We start from the raw sequence: 10616 nt of genomic DNA on the forward strand, positions 1-10616 counted from the left end.
TCCCAAAAATAAATAAACGTTGGAAAAAAAAAAATTTTTTTTTTTAATTTAAAAAAAAAAAAAAAAAAAGAAAAAATGTTACCAAATATCCAGTATTGGGCCATTTCCTGGGACAGTGCCCAATTACTAATTTGAGCCTGATGAGCCTGCATAAAATCTCCACAGACAGGAAACTGAGAAAGAAAGGTTGAGGTAGCAAGAGATTTTTCTTTTCCTTGAAAAATGTTCCGTATCAACTACATATCCATTACATTACGGTTAATTTTAACATTTTAATCACGGGATCCATAAATTTTAATGTGTTTGTTGTGCACTTGTTATGGGGTCACCATCAGGCTAAACATCACGAAAGCACAAGGCACATTTAGGATATGGTTTCAGCCCTCAATCTGGCATAAATCTGGTTGGGAAAGCAGTTTATTGCTACTTGAACACTGTGGTGAAGTTAAAAACCTACCTAAGCAGACAACATGTATGGTAGGCGAACAACAGAAGTTCCCTGAAGACATCAAGCACACCTTTACTTCAAGGACTTGGCATTTATGGCTCCTTCTAGAATGTTCTTTCCCTCAGCCACCTCCAAGGTTTGCTCACTCACTGCATCAGGTCTCTGTTCAAAGGCCCTGGGTCACATGGGGGGTTTCTCCTTGTGCCCTGCTCCCCACACACTTCACAGCACTTGCCAGCCCTAACTAGCACGGACTCCTTTTACGTTACTAGCTTCTGTCTTCCCCTCCCGGGAAATGCAAGGTCCGTGAGAGCAGGAACTTGGTCTGTCTCCACTCACTACTCTGTCCCTGACATCTACAGGACTGCCTGCATCACAACAGGCATGTGACAAAGATTTCTTAAATTAACGTTTGAGAAATGAGTCATATAACAGCTTCTTTCACAGTATGATGTCACGGGGATTAAGATATTTTCCAGGAAAGGTTACAACTACCATCATACGGAATTATAAGCTTCCTAAGGGGTAAGCCCAGTCTCCCAACATCAGCCTCATCAGCCAACTGTATGAGCAAACTTCCCTACAACTTGCTGATGGCCTACATACCCCAAATAAATGCTGGATTTGTGTACCTACAAACACACATAGATTATCTATGACCAGCAGATACAGATGAGCCCAATTAAATATATTCCAAACTCTGAACATTAACACCAAGGCTGGTGTTAATTTTAGATGTCCACATAATTTGAAGCAATTAAACTCCATATATATCTGAGCCACATCTTCTACAGACCCTTTTCAGCAGGGATGACAAAGATCAGACAGGGAAGCAACTGTTGGGGCGCCTGGGTGGCGCAGTCGGTTAGGCGTCCGACTTCAGCTCAGGTCACCATCTCGTGGTCCGCGAGTTCGAGCCCCGCGTTGGGCTCTGGGCTGACGGCTCAGAGCCTGGAGCCTGCTTCCGATTCTGTGTCTCCCTCTCTCTCTGACCCTCCCCCGTTCATGCTCTGTCTGTCTCAAAAATAAATAAACGTTAATAAAAAAAAATTTTTTTAAAAAGAAAGTAACTGTGCGGTGTCTCATCTGCTGAGGCTGAGCCCTCACTACAGAGTGGATGCCCTTCTCTACCACAGTCGTCCAACTCGTCCGTTTGCTTGTTGGTTGGTTCAGACCAGGCAGTGTCCTGTATTCTCGGATTGAAATGGAGATTTCTTGCGTGTGTAGGCTTCATCCGATGACATAAAATACGCTTCCAGAAAACTCCCCTAGTGGCCAAGTCATGCATGAACCAGCTGGGTTCAGTGCGTGAGGCCAGAGGAAGGGCCAGCACCCTTAAACACCAACCACTTGCTGGGAGGCTACCCAACACCCAAGCCTCGTCCACCCCTTCTCAGAACTGCACTGAAGTCATCATGGGCACACGCCAGTCAGCAATTACTTATCATACCTTGCGTGGCTTGGAGTTTAGAATGTCTTGTAGCAGAGTCCGTACCCATACGATCTGGGTGCTTCCTAGGGTAGTTAAGTACAAAGCACGTGGTCTTGGGATATGTGTTGGCTGACAGGTATTTCTGCCTCAGAGCCTGGCAGGCCACCCACAGTGACCACACTCTGTGGACTAAGGATGGAAAGCCACCTGAGAGCCAGCCCCAGGATCAGTCAGTGCCTCCCTCTGGCAGAGTTCATGTTCTCTGTGCTCCCTTCGTCCCCGGAGCAAACCTCCCCTCACGCCATGGAGGGATCCTCAAGAAAATACTAACAAGTGGAAACTTCCGTCACTCTGATGAAATATTAAAGAAACTCTGCTACAAGATGAAGACTTCCATGCCCAAAAGGAGAAAGATGCTCGAGAAACCACTCTCTTCACATCATCACGGGGGTGGAGAAGAGGCAGGACACTTCCCACTTAAAAGGACAGTCACATGCTGGTGACGAAGACAGTACTTCTGAACGTTGGCCTGGTCTGTGTGCATCCCTGCAGCCCGCGACTGTGGCAGGTGGCGCGGACAGCGGGCATCGTACCCTCCTCCTGGAACACGGGCAAACACCAGCGTCCAGTGTCACAGCGTCACTCCCAGAATGGAACACAGGAGCAACATCAAGAGTGTTGTCCAATTGTCAGGGCCACGTCATCTCTCTGATGGAAACCAAGCTCTGGAGACTGCCAAGCTGACTAATTCCTCCTTATTCTGACCCTACCTTGTTCCTTTTTTTTTTTTTCCCCCATGTAATTCTGCAAAGCTTTAAAACAGGAAAGGAAAATTCGGCCATGAAACGCTTTACGTGACATAAAAATCCCCACCCCCAGTCTTCGCCCGTTGTATTGCCCCTCAATACAAAGCAAGTTTTATTAACACAAGGCAAGTGCTCAATTTAAAGGGAACTGTAGGCATTAAAGCAGATTGTTTTATGTCTCTGACATGAATACTCCGGGTGGATGAACTATCAAGCCCTGGGTTTAAGTGTGATTAATGCCGAGTACTTGGAAAGCATCCAAACTTATTAAATCTGATGGAGTAAAACAGCATAACTTTCTCATATTATTTCCAAGAGATACGATTAGACTGAATTGTAGCCGTGGAGGAAACTAGGAGCGAGCCATGGTGCAGGGAAGAGGGAAGTCTGTTTTATTTACAAAGAATGAAACAAGAGGAGTCGGGCGCTTCGGCAAGTACGGGCAGAGAGCTCCGTCACCTTGGCCCAGGGAAAAGAGTGAAGGCTGAGAACAAAGTCAACACAACCTTCCTGTGTATTCGGCGGCTTTTCCACACCCCCTCGAGCATGGCGCCCTAGTAGAAGGAAAAATAAAGTATCTGGTAAAAGTGCCCACCCCCCACCCCAAAAGGCACATATCGATACGTTCGCACACACACGTCACAGAAGCATCGGGGGTACGCGGAACAGCCTGCTTTAAACGGCCCCTTCCGCAGAATGCCGCGTGTTCGTGCTCCCGTGTGCCCTGTGTTTACACAGCGTGTCTGTAGCCCAGACAGGCTCGTCTGAAACTGACTACTCGCAGGCTGACCAGTGCGGGCACTGCGTGGGCCTGGCCCTTCTGAGCCACACTGCTCCCCAAAGGCAAGCAGCCCCAAAAACTCACACGCTCACTAAATTCGTTCAGTTCTGCTTTGAACAAGACGAAATTCCAAAGACACAAATAAACAGAAGAAAATGACAGACTGACAGAAATGAAGTCCCAATTTCCAGCAGAGAAGAATCTGCTGGGTGTGTCCCCCGCAGGGACAGGTCAGGCCCTCGCCATGGAGGGACACAGGGGACACCGGTCCCCTGGGCCCTGTGCAAACCCTGTCAAGCCTCTACACACCGGCCATCTAGACACTCGGGTGCTTGGATTCCAGGCAGCTTGGAGAAACAGACACATACAAAAATGCTAGTCATATCCAAGCCCATCCCAGTCGATGACAAATCTCAAGGCAAATCTGAGACGTGGGAGGAGAGACGAATGCCCCCCCCACCCCCTTCTCTTAACTGATAAAATAACAAATAGAGAAAAAAATCCGCCAAACAACAAAGCTTCAATTTATTATACATGCTCATCAATTTAACCCAAAAAAACCCTTAAAAGCCTGAGGGTGATCCAGCCCCTTTAATACCCAGGCCCTAAGCATGCCACAGACCGAGGCCCAAGCCCCAGCCTGCTTTGTCTGCGAAAGATGAAAGCCGGGCGAGCACAGGTGAAGGCTTTTTTTTTTTTGGAATCATCACCTGCAATTAAGCAAAGGAAAACTAAGAGGAGAGTGGTAAGCTGAACTCGCTTTAAAAAGACGTCCCGAAACAGGTGGATGCTTGCTGCAGGCTGCCGTGGTGTCTGCTCACACGCTCCCCAAACGCGCTCCCCAAACGCGCTCCCCGGGGCTCCCTGCGTGCGAACATCAGACCGCCCGGGGCTCGGAGCAGAGAGTGCCACGCTGGACACGCGCACGGAGCACCCGCCCCTTACCCCTAATTCTCGACACATACCTCTTAACCACCGGTCGTTGTCTTGGAAACACCGTCCCCAACAAGACAACTCTGCCTGCGACCCAACCGTGCATCTCAATGCACGGTCTCCCGGACTCCGGCTCACAGCACTGCCACGCGTATCCGAAAGCTGCTGAGACAGAAAATGTCAGACGCCCTCGTTACGAGGACAAACCTGTGTAACTGTGTAAGGTGATGCTTGTTAAGCAGACTTTTTGTGGTGATCGCCTAAATATACACATATCAAATCCAAAAACTTGTGCCAAGAATCAACTAAATAAACATGACGTTTTTGTTTCAGGCTCTCCTCCACCAACAGTCCAACTACTGCGATCACGAAGGCCTTTTCAAAAGGTAGAAGAGTGTTTACCCAAAATTTCCTGAACTGACCCGTTCTCCAGTAATGGGATGTTCACCATTAAGCTCTCTTCATTCTGAAAAGGCACGGTGAGTTTGCTCAAAAAACAAAACAAAACAAAACACGTCAGTGCCGTGTTACAGCTCTTGGTCGTCCCTTTTCAACTTATTTTAGGAAGGCTGCAGCGTTTGAACCTGCCTGTTGCTCGCCTTCGCGGACACGCTGTCTTCCGGAAGCCGTAAACTACAGGCACCTGCCTGTCCTCCGCCCGAACGTCCTGCCCCCTTCCCCCGCGTGCAGATACACTCGGCGAGCGACGCACTGTGTTCAGCCACGCACCACGCACGCGCAGAGAGGACTGGCTTTAGAGGCGTTCGCTATGAAACAGACACCGACGGGGCATCATGCGGGCTCCACACCTACGCACGGCCAGTCAGACGTCCCCGTGACTCAAACCATGACTTCAGAAAGGAAGCCCTCTCGCCTTGAAATGCAAAAGCGAGAAGTTGGTAAGGCTGACTTCTCATACGATGTGAAGCTCCAAACATCACCATTTTCTTCTCGGGATCGTCTGGGAAGAAGACGGGAGGAACGCGTTCCCACCTGTGCCACACGGTTTCGGAGCTTCTGAAGTTCCGGGTGCCTTCTGACCGCTTTCGTTTTTGTAAATCGGTAACGAGGATCAAGGAGGGCCTGCTTTCTGCCACTCGGAAGCCAACGGGGCCAACAATGCACTAGGCCAACGGACAGGATAGCTGTTCCCTGGAAAGTACTTCTCCAAGGCGACAGTGTTTTCAACCTCAGTCCGTGAGGACAGCATACGCTCGCGTGCCCCTGGGTAAACCTCAGCCTTATGCTGGTCCCCGCGGCCCTGCTCCCAAAGTCAGCCAAATGTCTACACCCTTTCTCCTTCCTGCATCTGCGTGGAATTGTCTGGACACTTTGCATTTCTGCTGTTTCCGGCCCTTGCCTCACGCTCCCCGCCTGATGCCCAGCCCTCCGGCTCCTGAGGCCACAGTCCCTCTCACCTTTCTGTGTGTCCCAGGACAGCGACCTTCTGGCTGGATCCGCGTCTGGGGTTCAGATCCCGTGGATTTCCAACCTTTCTAAGCTAAGGCTCAAACAATCCGAAGAAATGGTGTTTCAGGGACCCCGCCGTTCCATCAAGGAAATGAATACGGAATCCGCAGCATTCCGGATAAAACACGCTTGTTTTCTTAGAACAAGTAAAACCGACACTCCAAATACCACAGCCCTTGTCCTCAGCCTGTTTGCCACCTTCCCCCGAATGCCACTCTGCCTGGCACGTCTTCAGTCACAGCAAACAGCTCCATGCCGCTCCTGCTCCCTTAACTACAGCGTGAACATATGAAGAAGAACGTTCCGGGAAGAAAAGTACAACTCCGTGGGCTTGCCAGGTAAAACCTTAAGGAGTGCATCACAGATGTGCCCACGCAGGTAGGAAATCAATGTTTTACCCCCGGCCAAAGGGAGCCTGTAGAATTCGTCAGCTCCAACCGTGAATGAAGCAGAAACCGGGTAAGGACGCTGTCTCCTCCCCTCGGCACGTGGACCACCTGACCTGCCAGCGGTGCACCTGAACGGGCTTTAGCAGACCTCCCGGAGCCGGGAGCAGATGCGGCCACCCCGCCGAGCAGAGGCCACCGCGGTCAACACGGGCGAAGGGCGGAGCCGGACTCAAGTTATCGGACAAGGTGGGCCAGGCGCCCGGTCCTTAGGGCCTTGCCGACTGGGGGGTTTCAGGAAACGTGTGGACCTGATAGGCTGCCCACGTGCCTGTCACTTGTCAGGATGTGTCGAAGCATGAAGGTCAGGGCCTGCCTGATTTCTTCGCATTTGGCTCAGTCGGTCACTTGCGAGCAGCTGATTCCTCTTGTCCTCTAGATCCAGGCCACACGGCCACTTTGCCTTATAACGAGGGCCACATCCTTTTTCCACAAATGAACTGTCAGTGCCACCTGGTCTCCTCACACTGCCTCGTGCCGTTCTGAAGAGATACATTGTTGCCGTAGGTACCTTGCAAACACGGCCTCCCGCCCCTGGCTACGTCACAGAGCACTAGTCCTGAACAGCACACCCGCCCCGGACGACGGGGAGACGGGAGGGTGGGAGGAGGGAGAGGCTCACTAGCCAGTGCTCCCTTTAGCCGCCAGCCTCAGCTGCCCGTCTGCAGGGGAGGGTCCCACCCGCTCCCTGTGTTCCCGTCGGCACTAATAACTTACAGGGCTGAGAAGGGGGTGACTCCCCCCCCCCCCCCCCGCCATCGCTCCGTCTTCAGGAATTCTCGACAGGGTCCGGTCAGGTCAGAGGCCAGAGCTGCACCCCCTCTGAGCACGGCCATGGTGGCCCTGAGCCTGGAGCTGAGGAGAACACCAGAAGGGCCGGAAACGGAGGCCCATACACCCCCGGTCCCTGATAACCTTCCCATCTCTGTCACCACCTTGGTCATCCCGACCCAGCTGCCTTCCCACGGGAGACGGATCAGCGGTTCTCGGGCGCTGTAACCAGTTCCCAACAGCTTGCGGGAAGGCCAACTGAGGCGGGGATCCAGGTGTGGAACTGGGGGAACCGGTGGGGGGGCCATCTCCTGAAAGTAGCCGTTACAGGCAGGGCCCCGGCCACGGCACAGGTCCAGGAGAACCGCATTTCTGGCCCTGGTGGCAAGACTGAGCAATCGACAGGTGGATGCGTGAAATACTGGCGACGAATCACGTTTCAGTATACGTGAATCTCAAATGTCTCATAAGCATACTCCCACTGTCTGTTGTCCGAAATCCACGTTTCACTGGGCACCTGGGTGGTCCTAATTCTAGCTGAGCCAACACGCAGCCCCGTCAGGCCTGCCCCCGTCCACCCATCCAGGGAGCCCCCCTCCCCGGCTCTGGGACTCCGGAGCCCTGCAGGGGAGGGATAGGAACACACATCCACGGCTCTGCTGCAGGCAGCGTGGCCCACACCCGTGGGTGCTCCTTAGGGAAGACAGACTCATGAGGGCCACGTCCCCAGGTCCTTCAACAGCTCGGTTCTCCTTCCCGCTCCTGTGCCACCAGCCCTGCGAGTCCCAGCTCTGCGCGGGGCCCTGCAGGTGCTCGGGGCTGGCGTTCCAGAGACAGGAGGCAGGCCTGGCCCGGGCCCAGGGGCTCCGTTTATGCAGCCGGGCCCCCTGGTCCAAAGCGTAGGCTTCCTCAATCGTTCTGAGCCACTCAACGGTTCCATGCTCCTCTACATTCTGCTCCAGGAAGGGTCAGCGGGGCTCAGGTGGGGCTTGTGGGCAGTGGGCCTGCCCGGGGTCAGCTGGCCTCCCGGCACTGGGGAGCTGGGCAGGGTCTCCTGTGGCCAGCGTGCCAGGGGCCGGGCTTTTAGGAGCGGCCGGGCTGGATGTTTACACAGCCAGATTTACAAACTCATCACAGGACCAACCTGTCCTGTGTCCATCTGTCCATCTGTCCATCCCTTTTATAGTCTCAGATTCACTCACTCGGTCTGAACTCACTTTGCATTCATGAGGCTGCGGAAAAATACACGTTTCCACATGGCCAGGCAGGAGGAATGTTCTCTCTCCCGCTCACGTGCTCTGCCGGCAGGCCTGCGGCCCCCGCACGGCAATCCTGGTGGGTAAGCGGCCAGAAGACGCCCCGTTCGGCACTGGTGCAGACCCGGGCGCCTTGCAGAGACTTGTGCCCGCGGTTACACATTAACGCGCCCTGGGCACGCCACCGCAGCCTCGCCAAATCCGTACACGTCGTCCAAAGAAAGCCAGCGCCTTCGGGTCCCGCCAGACCCCGGGGCTCCCCTCACCTGGCCCCTGCTCCCTGCGCCCGCTCCCGCGGCCGCCTCGGCGGTGACCCGGGAACCCGGCACACACTCTCTCCTCTAAGTGCTTCTCCAGATTCTTGGGCACGAACCCACTACTTACTTATTTCCTAACGTTCAATGTGCAGACCGCTTGCCAGCTTGGTGTTGGCCACTTATCCCCAGAGCCACGTGGTGATGGACTGGCACAGCCACCTCGTCATCCACCTCCCAGCCCCCTCGTTACTCTGCCTTCAACCTTCGGCTTTACCCACTCAACAGACGTCCACGGAGTAACGCCACGTGTCCCCTCCACGGGGAATAAGACGAGCAAAAGTCACGCTGACCTGGAGAGGGTCGCAGTCCAGTGGAGGAAGTCACGGAGCAGAAGCGCTCGCCGCCTGGACCGGTGGTGAGTGCCACGGGGCGGCCACGGGGCATACAGCCAGGCACCGGGGCAGACCTGCACAGCCCAAGGCTGCTTCTGGGTTCGAGGTCAGAGGCAGCTCCTCTGGAGAGGTGACATTCGATCCGGAAGCTGAAAGACAGAGTTGAATGTGCAGACGGGAGGAGGGAGGGCTTGGCAGGTGGGGGAAGCCACTGGCCCAGACAAGGCGGGCCACCGTGGGCCACCAGTCAGCAGCGGGCAAAAGTGGCTGCGAAGAGCCGTGGGGGTGAGACGGCTGGGAGCCCGGACGCCAGGTTCCCTCGCACTCAACTTGCATTTCCTGAGCACGGATCACACGCCACACCCAGCACTGTCCTCGTCCTGGGCACCCAGCCCCACGAAACCCCTGCACCCCAGAACTCACATTCTAACGGGGTGGGAGACGGTGACGAAATCAGCAAAATATGCCAGACTCGGGTGCCATAAGGGCTACGGAGAAACATAAGGAGGGAGGAGGCAAAAAGAACGTCCAGGCAATGGAAACTCGGACTCTTTCAAACAGAAAGTTTGCTTTAGAATATTCTAGACTTACAGAGATGATGCAAAGACGGCACAGAGCCCTCAGGTTCCCTGTGGCACACCAAGGCTGCCACATCACCAGCAGAACTCCAGACCCAGTCCCGATGTCACCGGACGCTCCACTGGCGTCCCCCTCCTGCTCCCGGACCTCACCCGGCACACCCACTGCCTCGTCACGTCCCCTGAGCGAGCCCCCTCTGGTCTGCACCAGTTCCCCAGCCGCCCTGGGTTTTCACGGCTTTGACAGGTGTGAGCAGTGCCAAGTGCCCCTCGGTGGGAGTCGTCTGATGTTGTTCCCAGGCTGGGGTTCTGCATATCGGAAAAGACTGCCCCCGAGGTGACGTACCCTTCGTATCATATCGTAACAGGGGACAGGATGCTCAGGAGGGGCCTCACTGAGGTGAGAAGACAGACTCTAAGTGAAAACCTGAAGGAGATGATGGAGTGAGACATGCTAGTAACCGGAAGGAAAGAGCTCCAAGCCTGGGAAACAGCAGGTGCAAATGTCCTGAGGCAGGAATGGGCCAGACATGCCGGGACCAGAAGGGAGGCCACGGTGACTGGACACGATGCACAAGGCGAGAAGACTAAATGAGTTTGGACACACAGCAGTCAGATCACGGGCAGTCTTGTAACAAATGAGGATTGTTTTTTGTGTGCGTGTGAAGTTTTTTGTGCAAATGAGTGACACAATCCAAACGGTTCTCAGTGTGCCCCAGAGACTGGCACAACTGCCTGCCTCACCCATCCTGCACCTGCACAAATGCCCTGCCTGTCTGGGGGCGGGGCTGTGAGGGCAGCAGGTCCTGTGACCCCACCCTCCCTCCCACAGCTACTGAAGGGACAGACGTAAAGACTCTTTCCAAGCTAAGTGGAGCCGAGTCGGTCAGAGTATTCCCCTTAGAAATTCGGGCCACGAGACACAGAGGGAATCACGCAGTGAGTGAGGGGCACCGGAGCCGGGTGGCTTCAGTCCAGGCCGAGCTGGCCACATTAGACTCACGCCCAAGCCGAGGAAGGAAGGCTGCCCGCCAGAGAGATGTCGT

At 54.2% G+C, this 10616-nt stretch overlaps 1 long non-coding RNA gene across 1 annotated transcript; it reads right to left on the reverse strand.

Moving 5' to 3' along the window:
• Positions 1 to 4167: 4167 nt before the first annotated feature.
• LOC121022965 (uncharacterized) lies at positions 4168 to 6836 on the reverse strand. The gene is made up of 3 exons (XR_005787196.1): positions 6269 to 6836; positions 4433 to 4562; positions 4168 to 4177 (listed from the first exon to the last, which is right to left on the reverse strand). It is a non-coding gene; the product is annotated as an uncharacterized LOC121022965 (long non-coding RNA).
• Positions 6837 to 10616: the final 3780 nt, after the last annotated feature.

Source organism: Herpailurus yagouaroundi, unplaced genomic scaffold (assembly GCF_014898765.1).
Source record: "Herpailurus yagouaroundi ecotype Mexico unplaced genomic scaffold, PumYag 483, whole genome shotgun sequence".
In the NCBI taxonomy this organism is placed as follows: Eukaryota; Metazoa; Chordata; class Mammalia; order Carnivora; family Felidae; genus Herpailurus; species Herpailurus yagouaroundi.